Source organism: Carya illinoinensis, chromosome 5 (genome assembly GCF_018687715.1).
Source record: "Carya illinoinensis cultivar Pawnee chromosome 5, C.illinoinensisPawnee_v1, whole genome shotgun sequence".
In the NCBI taxonomy this organism is placed as follows: Eukaryota; Viridiplantae; Streptophyta; class Magnoliopsida; order Fagales; family Juglandaceae; genus Carya; species Carya illinoinensis.
In genome coordinates this window covers 2,032,410-2,046,675 of record NC_056756.1, presented here as the reverse complement: position 1 = coordinate 2,046,675, position 14,266 = coordinate 2,032,410, and the positions used below count along the sequence as shown (strand labels likewise).

General features: G+C 36.4%; 1 pseudogene; it reads left to right on the top strand.

The window, feature by feature from the left end:
- The first annotated feature begins 243 nt into the window (after positions 1-243).
- On the top strand, positions 244-11,523 carry LOC122309317 (annotated as a pseudogene).
- Positions 11,524-14,266: the final 2,743 nt, after the last annotated feature.

The window sequence follows — 14,266 nt, the reverse complement described above, 5'->3', positions numbered from 1 at the left end:
TCTCTTGCATTTTTGGGTCATTACATGTGCCTAATTTATCTTATTTATTCGTTGTTATTTGCATACTTGCACATAAAGGGAACATATAGCTCTTGGCTTAGTTGTAAAGACTCGAGACCACCTGGCAAAAAAATAAAATAAAAGAAAACAAAAAACAGGTGTTGTGGGGGGACCTAATTGTGGGGAATCAACATGATGTGCCCAAAGAGAGCAGTTTTGTTGAATTCATCAAGTAGTAGGTTAATGCACAATCTATGCTTCACTGCACTTCTTATACTCTCAATTTTCTCTATCATTGCTGCCTCTCAATCGCTCATTGAATATCTTCCGAGATTTTCCGGCAAGCTACCCTTCACACTTGAAACCGGGTACTATATTTTTTTTTCCAGTATATTTACTTCCCCCATTGATCTTTTTTTTTTTTCAATTAGAGAAAGAATATTTACAGTCGTAGATTGTGCAAGCGCCACACTCTCTTTTTAAAAAAAATAAATTAATACGAGACCCACATGAAAAAAAAAATAACTTTTTAATCATGGACCACACTCTTTTTCAAAACGATTGCGCGACGTTTGCGCATTATACGACCATATGTATCATTACTCTTTCAATTATGGCTTTGTGTTTTGATAATAGATACATTGGAGTTGGCAAAATCGATGAGGTGCAACTATTCTACTATTTCATCGAGTCGAAGTGTAACCCTGTTGAAGATCCTCTTATACTCTAGTTGATTGGAGGCCCTATCTGTTTCGACTTCTCTGCACTTGCTCATGGAATAGGTCAGTTTTGAATGTTTCAAACAGTTTGGTGGTAGGAGTTTTAAACAATATTTAAATAACTTTTAAAAGCTCTTTAAGTAAAAAATTAAATTTTTTGGGCATTATATATTAAAACACTTTTAATCTTAAATAAGTTAAAAAGTATGTTTGATGAAAAGTACATTTTCGGTAATGCGGAAAAAAAATTGTCAATAGACAAAAATACTCATACAACTTTAAGATAATTACAAAACTTTCAAGAATATGTTCATAATATTTGAAAATTCAAATAATTGTCATTTCTACTTCAGAAAGTAATTTTTTAATTTATTTACAAACAAACATAACATATTTAAAAATGTTTTAAACATATGGTTATCAAACAGTAAATAAATTTTTAGTAGTAGAATTGATTAATTAAGTTATAAACTATCAACCGTAAAGTTATAAGTTATATTTTCCATTACAATGTCAAACGTGCACTTTATCTATACGAAAAACTCACTTTTCATGACAAATTATACTCTTTCGAAATGATTGTGTAGAATTCATACAACATTACTATATACACTTTTTTGTTAATTTAAAATGATCTTACTTGTCATATTAATTAGGTCAGATTTTGTTTAAAATTTATAATTTATTTATATGAAGCCGGCCCCATATGAACAGCTGGGGAGATTTAGGGGTAGAGATGAGAATTTTAATTTTGAGATGAGAGTTTAAAATATTATTTTTAGTATTATTATTGTTTTGAGATTTGAAAATGTTGTATTAGAATTTGAGAAAGTTGAATTGTTTATTATATTTTGTGTGAAAATTTAAAAAAATTATAATGATGAAATGAGAATTTTGAGTTTGAAATGAAAATTCTCATCTACCAAACCTGCTCTTAACAAAGCTTGATCTGTTTGAACAAAACCAGCGAGGAAGAATCCAAAGCTCGGTCTACTGGGAGCTAGGCCCATAACTAATAGGATATTTGGGCCATTTAATGTACATAACCTATTAACTAGTGGCAAACGATTTGGAGTCTTGGTGCAGGTCCATTAACTTTCGATTAAGCAAATTACAATGGGACTTTACCAACAGTCCTAGAGAGCAAATACTCATGGACCAAGGTGCATAATTTCATATTGATCATATGGTTTCTGCTCAATTAGTAATGCAGGTGGCCAACATTATATTTATTGATCCACCAGTTGGAACTGGATTTTCATATGCGACAGCATCCTCTGGTTATTACACCTCAAACACTAAATCAGCAGCACCAACCTACACCTTTTTGAGGAAGGTTAGGGAACAATAATATATTATACTTTTTTTTAGAGCTTTGTTACTCATAAGCCTCATACATCACACATCTTTTTTTTTTTTTCAATTTTTTAAAATTTTTTTCGGATTTATTCTTTTTAAACTAATTCAAATTTTCTATTCATTATTCATATACTAAACATTTGTTTAAAGAAAAAAAAATAGATGGTGTGTGGTGTATGAGCTTATGTTTAGAATTTTTTATTTTTTTATATGCTGATCTATTTTTCAACTAAATTAAAAATTAATTTATTATTTAACTTTTTTTTTATAAACGTGATTGTTGACAGTGGTTACTTAAGCACCCAAATTTTCTTGGAAATCAGCTCTACATTGGTGATTCATATTCTGGCATTAGTGTTCCTCTCCTCCTTAAACACATACGAGAATGTATTAGCTAGAACAAGTTCATTGGAAATCTTTTTTTGTTTTTTTTTGTTTTGTTTTTAGAAACAAACATGAGTAATTATTTCGTGAGTACTGTTATTCTAAAGTTTCTATACCACACACTATTTACGTAACATAATTTGATTTGGACTTAAAATTGTAAAATTTGATTTGGACTTCAAATTGTAAAATTTGAATTTTAAAATCAAATCTTACCATTAAGTGATATGAATGATAAACTTTACACACTGGCTTGAAAATAAAATAACTCTTGTTTCATTATCTCTCGTCATAAGCTTATACTTTGGTTTATAATATGATATAGGTTTGGAAGTAGGGCTCAGGCCAGAAATGGAACTTCAAGTGCTTGATCTAATTAATCATATAAAATTTTCACATTTTATGTTATTGCCAATATCACAGAAGAAGCATTTGATTCATTTTGAATTGTAATAGGGATACTTGCTCGGAAAACTAGTGACCGATTCTTTTAGTGATGTGAACTTTAGGATTCCATATGTGCATAGGGTGAACCTCATATCAGATGAACTCTATGAGGTGATTTAACATACATATAGATATTAGGCTTGCAAATGCTCGTTAGGTTTCTAGCGTTTTGCTTTCTTCGGCGTTGTCATTGTTATATACATGTCATCAAACAAGTATTTTCATTCTTTCTTTTATCAAAATCTTCTTCCCTTTTTTAAAGAAGATGATGGTACCTAATTTTATTGTAGCCCTCACTTGTGATAGAGGAAAATTGTGGATTATCAAAAAAATTTCTTACTCGAGATTTCAAATGCTTGTGTTTTTCCAGAATGCCAAATTATACTGTTCCGAGGATTATGTAAATGTAGATATTAACAAGAAACTTTGTGTTAATGCTCTTCAAGCAATCATGGAGGTTAGTGGCCTTACTACCTTTGGTTTTTGTTGATGGATGTCACGTCTAAGATCTACAGGGCAATACAATTTGCATTCTATTCAATTTTGCAGTGTCTTCTACAAATAAACCAGTGTCAAATTCAAGAACCTCAATGTGCTATTTCATCTGGAAAACCAAAGGAGCTAGAGTGAGATTTGAGAGTTCAGGAAGATAGAACCATGAATTACCTTCTCTCACAATCTAAACTTCCTGAACTGCGGTGTCGGGTAAAGCTACTGGCCTCTCTCTAATTAAATGAGTTTGTTTACATTTCGTACATCACATTCTTTTGAAATGTACGACAGTTCTTGCTAGTATTGCTGCTTGAGATGTTGGCTTTCTGATTCAATATTACACACTTACTTGCACCCCCCCAAAAAAGTACAAGATTTGAGGAATTTGATTGATTTATTCTCTATAGGGCTTTACGTACGTGCTGGCTTATAAGTGGTTGAATGATGAAAGGGTCCGAGAAGCTCTTCATGTTCGAGAGCTATGCCAATTGTAAGTGTGGCTTGATCAACTTGAATGGAAGAAATTATTACTAAGTATGAATTAATGTTTACTATCAGGGAACTGTCGAATCATGGAAAAGGTGCCCCCAAAAGCAATATTTTTCGACTTACACAGAAGATGTCACAAGTACATTTGCATATCAGAAGAATCTCACAGAAACGGGTCTACGAGCTCTGATATACGGGTTTTTGTCCCCTTGTAACAATTGTTTTCCGGCTATGAGGATGGACTAAGAACCAAACTTAATATGCTGAAGTCACTCTAGTATAAGCAATGCTGCAATTGGTTCCCTTTGAACACATGAATTTACACATTACGTTGCCACATATTTTCTCTAACTTTGGTTTTTTTCTTACCAATTAGCTTACTCTAAGGATTAGAATAGATGAATCATATATATTGTTGTATTTCTAGGGTTTTCGGCAAGAACACAAATAATGCAAATCTACCAAAATTGATTCAAGAAATTATAAACAAAAAACACAACCAGATAACAAATAAGAAAATAGAACAAAAATACTAAGAACATGAGGATTTAACGTGGTTCGATCCTTTCGGATCTACATCCACAGGAGGAACTGGCCAGAGATAATCTTATTTAAGCTTCAAATCGCAACAGAGGTATAGGTTACAAGATTCAGGCCACCAGAATGACCTTAACTCTCTTTATCTCTCAGATTTACAAGTTTCTTTATGAAAACCTAACTCTGTCTCTCAAAGCCTTTTTCTCAAGAGGTATCCGATATTGCTCTGACGCTACAGTGGCCATCACGTGGCCTTTTATATGGCAAGCCCCTTTCATTAACCCTAGTTCACCTGCTTCAAGCACGTGGCCATATAATGACCTTCAAAATACAAGATGTGAATCAATTAACAAAAGGAAGGAGAGGCATGTGGTCACTTCTTTGGCCATTAGATACAAGACATCCAAAAATAAAGTAAAAAATTACAACTTTATCCCTCTAAATACAAATTGTTGACACACTAGTCATCATATATATATATATATATATATATATATATATGTATATATATATATACATAGCGCTATAAAGATCATCTATAATATACTAGCATGATTCAAGATACTGATCACATATATTACTCTTTTAAGTGGGCCGTGCAAAAAACTTTCCTTATATGTGTTAAGGCTCTGTTAGGATTCCTTCGGTTTTGGCCTTGCTAGGTTCGTTCGTTTGGCTGCATGGCAACCCCTGATGGATCGCCGCCCATGGCAGTCCTGGCTTAATCCTTCGCTGACCTAGTCTTTGCGGTGCCTCAACCATTGCTGGAGATGGAGGTCTCTTTCCGTCAGCCGAAATCCATAAATGGTGAGCTGGTTTTTACATTTTCAGTGGAGGAGATTGAAAAACTTGCCCAACCGTTTCTCTATTCCATTATTCTGAAATTTCTTCGGCAAAGGCTCTCATTAGATGCAGTGAGATCCTTCATTCGTAGCTATTGGGGGTTCTCTAGCATGCTTGTGGTGTCAGCTATGCAGTGTCCATGCCATGTTTTCGTTCAGATGGCTAATGAGATGGATTTTAATAAGGCCCTGTCCAGAGAATCATGTGAGGTTAACTGCATCTTTTACAGGCCTTTTGCATAAACACCAGACTTCAATGAAAACTACGAACCACCGTGTGTACTGGTTTGGGTGTTTCTGCCTTGACTACCACCGAGTTTTTACCAGCCTTCAGTGTTAAAGATGCTCACAGCTCTTATTGGCAGGTTCATACGATGTGATAATTCCACTACTTGTGCAACGCGTACAGATGGTGCTCGGGTATGTCTCAAAGTTGATTATTCAAAGGCTCTGATTAATTATTTCTGGATCGATAAGCCAGGGGTCCCAAGAAGCAGAAGGCAGGAGATAATATTTGAAACTTTGCTGGCATACTGTTCCACATGTAAGTGTTAGGGACATAATGCCCAAACATGTCGCAAGGCAATTGACCAGAAGAAGCAGATGAAAGGAGCAAAAAAATGGGTAAAACTAGATGTGAAGCCTATTGAAGAAAGGGTGGTTATGGCCAATCTAAAGACTTCAAGTAATCCTGAGAAAGACGTGCAACAAGAATGCTTGGTTCCTCATGAAGATGATGCAGTGGTCGTGCATCCTATTACGATGAAGGTTGATAATGCTAGGAAGGAGATTCTGGAGGATGAAAAAGGAACGGGGCAAGTTGCTAGCCCGGAGGTGCAGAGGGAATTATCTTGTACGTTTACTAAGCTTCCACAACATGCAATAGATCAAGTTTATGCAAGGGAACTGAGTTCCTCTAATGGTCTTTTGGGTCAAGAGACTGAGGGTGGTGTGGAATTGATTAGTGAGATGTGTGTGGAGAAAGGTGCAGATTCGGCTTTGGGTTTGATAGATAGGGAAGGGAGGTCTAATGATATTCCTTCTTTTCAAGTCACGGAACTAATGGAGGATCGGTCTAGTTTGAATGATGAGATGATGATACTAGATAATGATGGTGAGCATGTGGAACATTTGATTTCTACAAGATGTGATGATGGGGGTAACAAAGAGTTGGCTGATGAAACACAATCGGATCATGAAGTTGAGAGAGTTAGTATGAAAGAGGATCTGCAAAAAGATTATTGTACTGACTTGGAAGGCATGACCAAAAAAGTCGGTAAGTTTCCTAAAAGAAATTCCACATGGGCTATTATTCATCTTAATAAGCTTAATTTATGATTAGTCCAATTCTTTTTTGGAACATACGGGGAGTTCGCTCTTCCAAGTTGAGGTTGAGAAAAATTCTAAAAAGATTCAGGCCTAATATTATAGCTTTGGCTGAGCCTTTGTTTAGGGAAGATAAAATTCCAACCCTTTTGGGGAAGTATAATTGTACTAGTTTTGTCACAAATGAGGTGCATAGTAGAAAAATTTGATTGTTGTGGAACTCTGAGATTTCTATACAGCGGTTGACTGGGTTGAACCAATTTGTTTATGTGAAAGTTGAGGAGAATGGGTTTGTCTTTATTCTTACTATAGTCTATGCTAAATGCAATCTTGTCGAAAGGAAGCATCTTTGGGAAGATCTGGTTGAGATGAGTAATGGAAATCTTCCATGGATTCTTTGTGGCGACTTTAACATTATTAGAGAGGATTCAGAACGACGGGGGGGACACCCCCGGCCTTTTACTGCTATGGGAGACTTTAATCTATGCATTCAAAATTGTGTTGTGATGGACATGAGATCACAAGGCGTGTCGATGACTTGGGCAAGGTTAGATCATTGCTTTCTTAATTCAAATTTTCTTAATTGTTTTCCTAACGTTTTCTCTCAGGTTTTGCCTCGTACTACTTCTGATCACTCTCCTTTAGTGATTCGAATGGGTGAAGATGCTTTTAGGTATGGGCCTAGCCCTTTTCATTTCCAATTTATGTGGACTGACCATGCAGATTTCCTTAGCTTCGTGGAGGGGATTTGGAATCAAGCTGGGTTTGGTTCTGGTCTTTTTAGGTTATCCTTTAAGCTTAAAAGGCTTTAGGTGGCGCTTAGGGAATGGAACCAGCGTGTTTTTGGGAGGATGAATGTAATTAACAAGAAGCTTGAGCAGTGTCTAGATCGCCTGGATAATAGCCTTCAAAATTCTTCTCTATTGTGGATGATAATGATCTCTTGGCTGCTAATTTGGAACTCCTAACTTGGAAGGGTCAGGAAGACATTCGCCTTTCTCATATGGCTAAGAAAAGATGGATTAAAGATGGGGATAATAATTCTAGATTTTTCCATGCGTATCTGAATGCTAAGAATCAAAAGAGGGTTACTAACATGTTTCTTGCAGATGATACTCATTTAAATAACCCTTTTGAGATTCATAAGGCCACAGTTGAGCATTTCAAGTAGTTTTTGAGTGAGAATAGTAGTTGTGAGTTTTCTAGTTTACGGGATTTGATTTCCTCGATGATTACTGCGGATGAGAATTTGATGCTTTGTAGTACCCCTTCGATTGGTGATATTAAGGATGCTTTGTTCAGTATTCCTATTGATAATAGCCTGGGCCCGGATGGTTTTGGCTCCAGTTTCTTTAGGTTATGCTGGGATATTGTTAAAGCGGACCTACTGGAGGCGGTTTCTAAGTTTTTTCAACATCAGTTGCTTCCCAGATATTATTCTGCGTCTTTTATTGTTTTGATCCCTAAGGTTGATTCTCCTACGGGTTTTGATAAGTTTAGGCCTATCAGTTTGTGCTCAGTGGTTTATAAGATTTGTGCGAAGATTTTGGTGGGTCGTCTTATGAATGTGCTTCCTAAGATGATTTTCCATGAGCAAGGGGCTTTTATTCCTGGTCGCAGCATTTTTGAAAATATTAGTCTTACTCAGGAAATGGTCCATTCTATTAATAAAACTACCAATGGGGAAAATGTCTTGCTTAAGCTTGATATGTCCAAGACTTATGATAGAATGAATTGGAGGTTTCTTATTCACGTTTTGGATTCTTTTGGATTTTCTTCTCAGTTTTGCACCCTGATAAACCTTTATATCTCCTCACCTTGGTATTCTATTATGATGAATGGTACCTCTTTGGGTTTCTTTAAGGGCGAGCATGGTCTGAGGCAGGGTGACCTGCTTTCTCCTTACTTATTTGTCATTATGCAAGAGATGTTATCTCGGCTGCTTAAGAATGCTTTTGAGAATGGTAAAATTGGAAGGTTTTCTCAAGCTAGAAGTACTCCCCTTATTTCCCACCTTATGTATGCGGATGATATTGTTATTTTTGCTAATGGTGGGAAAAAGTCTATGAGAGGGTTGATGGAGGTTCTAAATATTTATGAGAATTGACCTAAATAAAAATAAAAATGCTATTTTGTTTTCTGAAAAGATCTCTGACACAAGAAAGTCCTCTATTCTCCGTATGACTAGTTTTTCAGAACGTTCTTTTCCCTTTAAATATTGAGGTGTTCCTATTGTGGTGGGTTGTTTGAAATTTTGTGACTTTGGTGAACTGATTGGGAAATTTAATAAGAAAATTGCAGGTTGGAAAATGAAAATGCTTTCTATTGGGGGTCGTGTGATTCTCTTACGTCATGTTTTATCGACTATGGCCACTCATCTCATGGCCATCCTTCATGTTCCTAATGGTGTTTACATAGCACTGAACAGGATTATGAGTTCCTTTTTTTGGGGTGATTTTGAAGGGAAAGGAAAGAGGAAGTGAGTGGCTTGGAAACATATATGTCATCCTACTGAGGAAGGTGGTTTGGGTATCCATGACTTTGAAGATGTTCAGAGGGCCTTACATATGAAATTTGCTTGGCGCCTTCTTTAGGGTCATTCTTTATGGGCAGATTTCTTTAGAGGCAAGTATGTGCAAGGTAGTCATTTAGAACCCTACTAAGGGAACTAGGTTCTGGAAAGCTATTGTGCATTGTATCCCGGAGGTTTTAAATAATTCTAAGTGGATTGTGAAAGAGGGAAATGTTTCTTTCTGGTATGATAATTGAGCAGATGGTGGTCCTATTGGTGATCATTTTTTGGTTATTGAGCGACCTTTGCTTAAAGTCAAAGAGCGTCGGCTTGATAATGGGTGGGATACTCCTCTCTTGGAAAGATTAGTGGGTCAACAAAAAGCCCTCGAGTTGTTTCAGTTCTTGGCTATGAGGAAGGATGGGTAGGATATCCTTATTTGGATGAGGGACAACAATGGAAATTTTAATACGAAGAGTGCTTGGGACTGTATCCATATGAGAGCTCCTTCGTTACTCTGGGCCCATTGGATTTGGCATACTCATATTCCTAAGAAAATTTCTATCATGATGTGGAAGGCTTACCATAATTGTTTGAGTGTGGATGAGAAGATCAAGAATATTGGCATTCCTATTGTTTCCAAATGTAATTGTTGTGCCAGGGGACATATGGAAGATTTAAATCACGTACTTTGTACTGGAGATTTTGCCAGATGAATTTGGCGGTTGGCAACGACCCATTTAGGTGTCCACATGGGTGTTTTCTAAACTAGGAAGGAGCAAATTAATTTATGGTTTCGTCGTGCTAGTAAGTCTTCTCAGTTAAGGATTATCTTTGGTATCTACCTTGTATTATTTCTTGGCAGCTTTGGGATAGGCGTTGTAAAACTCAGGTTGAGGATAAAGTGGATTCAGCTCAGTCAGTTTGGCATGTTATTAAGTTGTGGATTCGTAGGATTATGTCTTTATTTATGAAAGTATCTAGGATTCTAATCATGATATGGCTATTCTGAAAAGGTTGGATATCCCGATTTTATATCCTAAGCTCAGGAAAGTTCGTGTGATCAAGTGGAAGCGGCCACCTCAAGATTGGATGAAGCTTAATTCTGATGGTAGTAGCTTAGGGAACCTAGGGCCGGCTGGTGCTGGGGGGTTATTTGTGAAAGTCTTGGTAGGTTACATTCTGCTTACTCGATTTTCTTGGGTCAATGGTCTAATAATTTTACTAAGTTGAGAAGTTTGTTGGAAGGGGTTAGGAGATGTCACCAGTTTGGTTTTCATCGGGTTGAGATTGAGATTGATTCCCAAATGATTGTCGTTGGTGTACTAAGGGTGAGTGTAATATTTGGTACCTAGAGGATTTTTGGGAGGAATTGCGGGGTCTTTTGGGCTGTATGGAGTATCGCTTGAACCATGTTTTTCGTGAAGGTAATATGGTGGTTGATTTTCTAGCCAAAAGGGGAGCTGGGGGTTTAAATATGGATTGGTCTTTTAACGACACTTTACCCGAACAGCTCCTAGGTCTGCTTCGTATGGACAGAATTAATCTCCCCTATTTGCGCATCTCGTAGTCCCTGGTACGTTTCTCGCTTTATATGTTCTTGATATTATTATGTTGAATGCTCTTTTTGCAGGTGCTTTGGCTTTGGTCCTGGTTTCTGCTTTTTGCATTTAGCTGGTTTGTAGAATTTAGGCTTGTTAGAAGTGGTTTCCTTTTCCATTCTTTTTGGTTGTATTGTCTTTTGGGTTGGTTGTTTGGACACTTGGTTTTGGGTGAGTTTCTTAGCGCTAATCTTGTAAACCCCCAAATATTATGATGTTACCACGGTATTCTTCCGCTATAAGTGAGGGCTTATTAATAAAATTGGGACGGGGCCGCTATGTAGGTGGCTGCCGGCTCTTCTTAAAAAAAAAGTTAAAAAGAAAAAAAGGAAGAAGAAGAAGAAGAAAGAAAGAAAGTGACCCTTGCCAAAAAATTCCAATTTTTCATTATGCTCTTCTCCTTGCAGTGGCGATCATGACATTTCTATTGTGGATAAAATCTCTAGGGGTGCCTATTTTTTATCAATGGCATCCATGGTTCCTCGAGGGTTAAATTGCAGGGTGAGTACCTAGGATTTACCTTGGTTCTTTAACATTAGCAATGTGTCATAGCTCACATAGTTCTACTCTTTTGCATATACCAAGTAAAGTTCATGAATGATCACTACAGGTTGATGTATGTGACTCTAAAGGTAAGGGAATGTTTTAATTCTCACCCTTATTTATTTGAATGTTGTCATGATTATGAAGAAATTACAATTAATCCATCTTCCTCTACATATGTGTATATAGGGTGCAGGTCACACTGCTCCATAATAGAAGCACAAGGAAAGCCTTGCATGGTCGATAGGTTTTTTGCTTGTTATCCGATCTAATTGATTGTGAAAGGCAGAAAGACATTTGGGAGATCCCTATTCTAGACTGGAGAAATATTTCGAATAATCGAAGTTAATAGCATAGTTTACTGTTAAATTGTTCTAGGCTCAAGCTTGTTTTGAAAGGCCTAAGAAATTGCTTGCTTATTTGTATCATGTGAGTGGAGAGCCAAGGTGTCCGGATGGTAAAGCTAGAGAATATTGCTACTATGCTCCTATTAGTTATCAATTATGTCATTAATTATTACTGTAAAGGATGTGTCTCACCTTCAATAATGATTGTTAAGTTGCAAGTCGTTATGTAAGTGGTACTGTGTACCTATGATAATTCAAGAATGTTTAATTAAATGATTCAAAAGTTACCAATCGCCCTTATATATAGGTCTAGAGATTCACTGGATAAGTATTATAAACAAATTAACTTTATGCAATACTTAACCATTAAAAGGCTTATCCCTGATATATCAAAATTGTCTAATTGTCACATCGTGGATATTGATAGGCTGGGGACTCATATCTCCTAATAAGTAGGGCAGCTAGGTATGTATTAAACTATACAGCTCTCTTGAGTAGTTATCCTTTAGGGGTGATAAGCCTTGGGCTCTAAGTTGTGTTAGACCAACATTAACCCCTCCAATTAGCTTGAAATAATTGTTAATCATGTGTAGTATTACTTCTTCTGGTATAATCTGTAACATGCAACGAATTAAAGGTACATTGGAGTTGGAGAGTTAGAGAAGGTTAAGCTATTTTACTACTTCACCGAGTCTGAAAGGTGTATTAAGGATGATCATCTGGTGATCTGGATCACCGGTTGTTCTGGTCTTTCTGCCCTCATATATGAAATTGGTATGCTATATTTCTTCGCATCCTCCTCGGCGCTAGCTCCATCACCAATTTTTTGAACTTTTCTTTTTTCTTTTTATATGTTTTTCTAATTTTTCAAAGTGGTCAAACATTTTGATCTAGGAGGATCCAATCCGCCGATGTGGTTAGTAGTTGACTCTCGGGTCCTACTATCTATTTTGTCAGATGGGAGATATTGTTAGCAGATGATGATGAGGATGATCCCAACAACAGGGAAAACTGTTAAGATTACATTAGCTTAATTTTAGTAATATGGAGATATTCTTTCCTGTATATATTTAGGTGATTTGCAATCCCTTCAATTATGGGAATTAGTTGAGATATTCTTTTATCTTCCTACAATTTAGGACCTTGATTTTCTCTTGTAAACTTGTATATAGCAGTCCTCTTTTGATTGTTGATGATATATGGAATGACAGTTTTTCTGCACATTTATTTTTGACATGGTATCAGAGCAATGATCTTGTTGCCTTTGTAAACCACTTCCGCATACTCTGCCACACTATGTCTACTTCTGAGATTGATTCCACAAATCCTCTTTTTCTCCATCCTTCTGATCATCCTGGTATGCTTCTGGTTCCAAAAGTCTTAGATGGAACCAATTATGCTATGTGGAAGAGATCTATGCTTGTAAGTCTTAGTGCTAAAAACAAACTGGGGTTTATCAAATGAACAATTTACACTCCAGATGCAAAAGATCCAAAGTACTCCTTATGGCAGCGTTGCAATGATATGGTGCTTTTCTGGCTATTTAACTCTCTCAGTCAGGAGCTTACACACAGCGTACTCTATGCTGAAACACCTTTAGAGGTTTGGACAGACTTTCAAGAACGATTCTCTCAAGATGATTTTTTCCATCATTATCAAACTCAACGCTCTATTGTTGAATTGAAACAAAATCAAGACTTCATTTTTTCTTATTATACAAAGATGAAAATGTTGTGGGATGAGCTAACCACTTGCAGTCCTTCAATCACATGTACTTATGGAGGACAAAAAGATCTAAAAGACAAAGAGGAAAGGTTTCGGCTGGGACAATTCTTTATGGGATTAAATGAAACCTACTCTGCTGTACGAGGACAGATCATGTTAATGCATCCTCTACCAACAGTCAAAAAGGCATATTCACTTCTTTGTGAAGAAGAAAAGCAGCGTGGCCTTACTGAGGCTAAGGGTACTGATCTCATTCATGCCATGAACATCAAAACTTATGACAACTCTAAGGACTCACAATCTGATGCTCAACGACCATCCAGACAGTGGTCATCCTCTCATTCCAAGTCACATGGTACTAGAAAACCACTGCTATGTTCTTATTGGGAGGGAACAACTCACACTGTGGAACATTGTTACTACTTGAATGGATTTCGAATTGGTCACAAGCTACATGGTAAAGATGTTCAACCACCAAATCATAGCAGAAAACCAGTTGCACATCAAAGCAGTACTGAGATGCATCAGGTTACCATCAAGATCCCCACCGATCAAACTTCTCAATTTACCTCTGAAGAGCTTGCTCAAATAAAAGCCTTTTTTAGTAATGATAAACATGCTGCCAGAGCAAATATGATAGATACACATGCTCCAACTTGAGAGGGAGTGTTAAGATTATACTAGCTTAATTTTAGTAATCTAGAGATATTCTTTCTATATATATTTAGGTGATTTGCAATCCCTTCAATTATAAAAATTAGTTGAGATATTCTTTTATCTTCTTGCAATTCATGACCTTTATTTTTTTTTATAAACTTGTACATAGCCGTCCTCTTTTAACTGTTGATGATATATGAAATGCAGTTTTTCTGCACATTTATTTTTGACAAAAACGAGCACGTGCAGAAAGTTATTTCAACACCAAAGGTCAGTGAAAAATGAT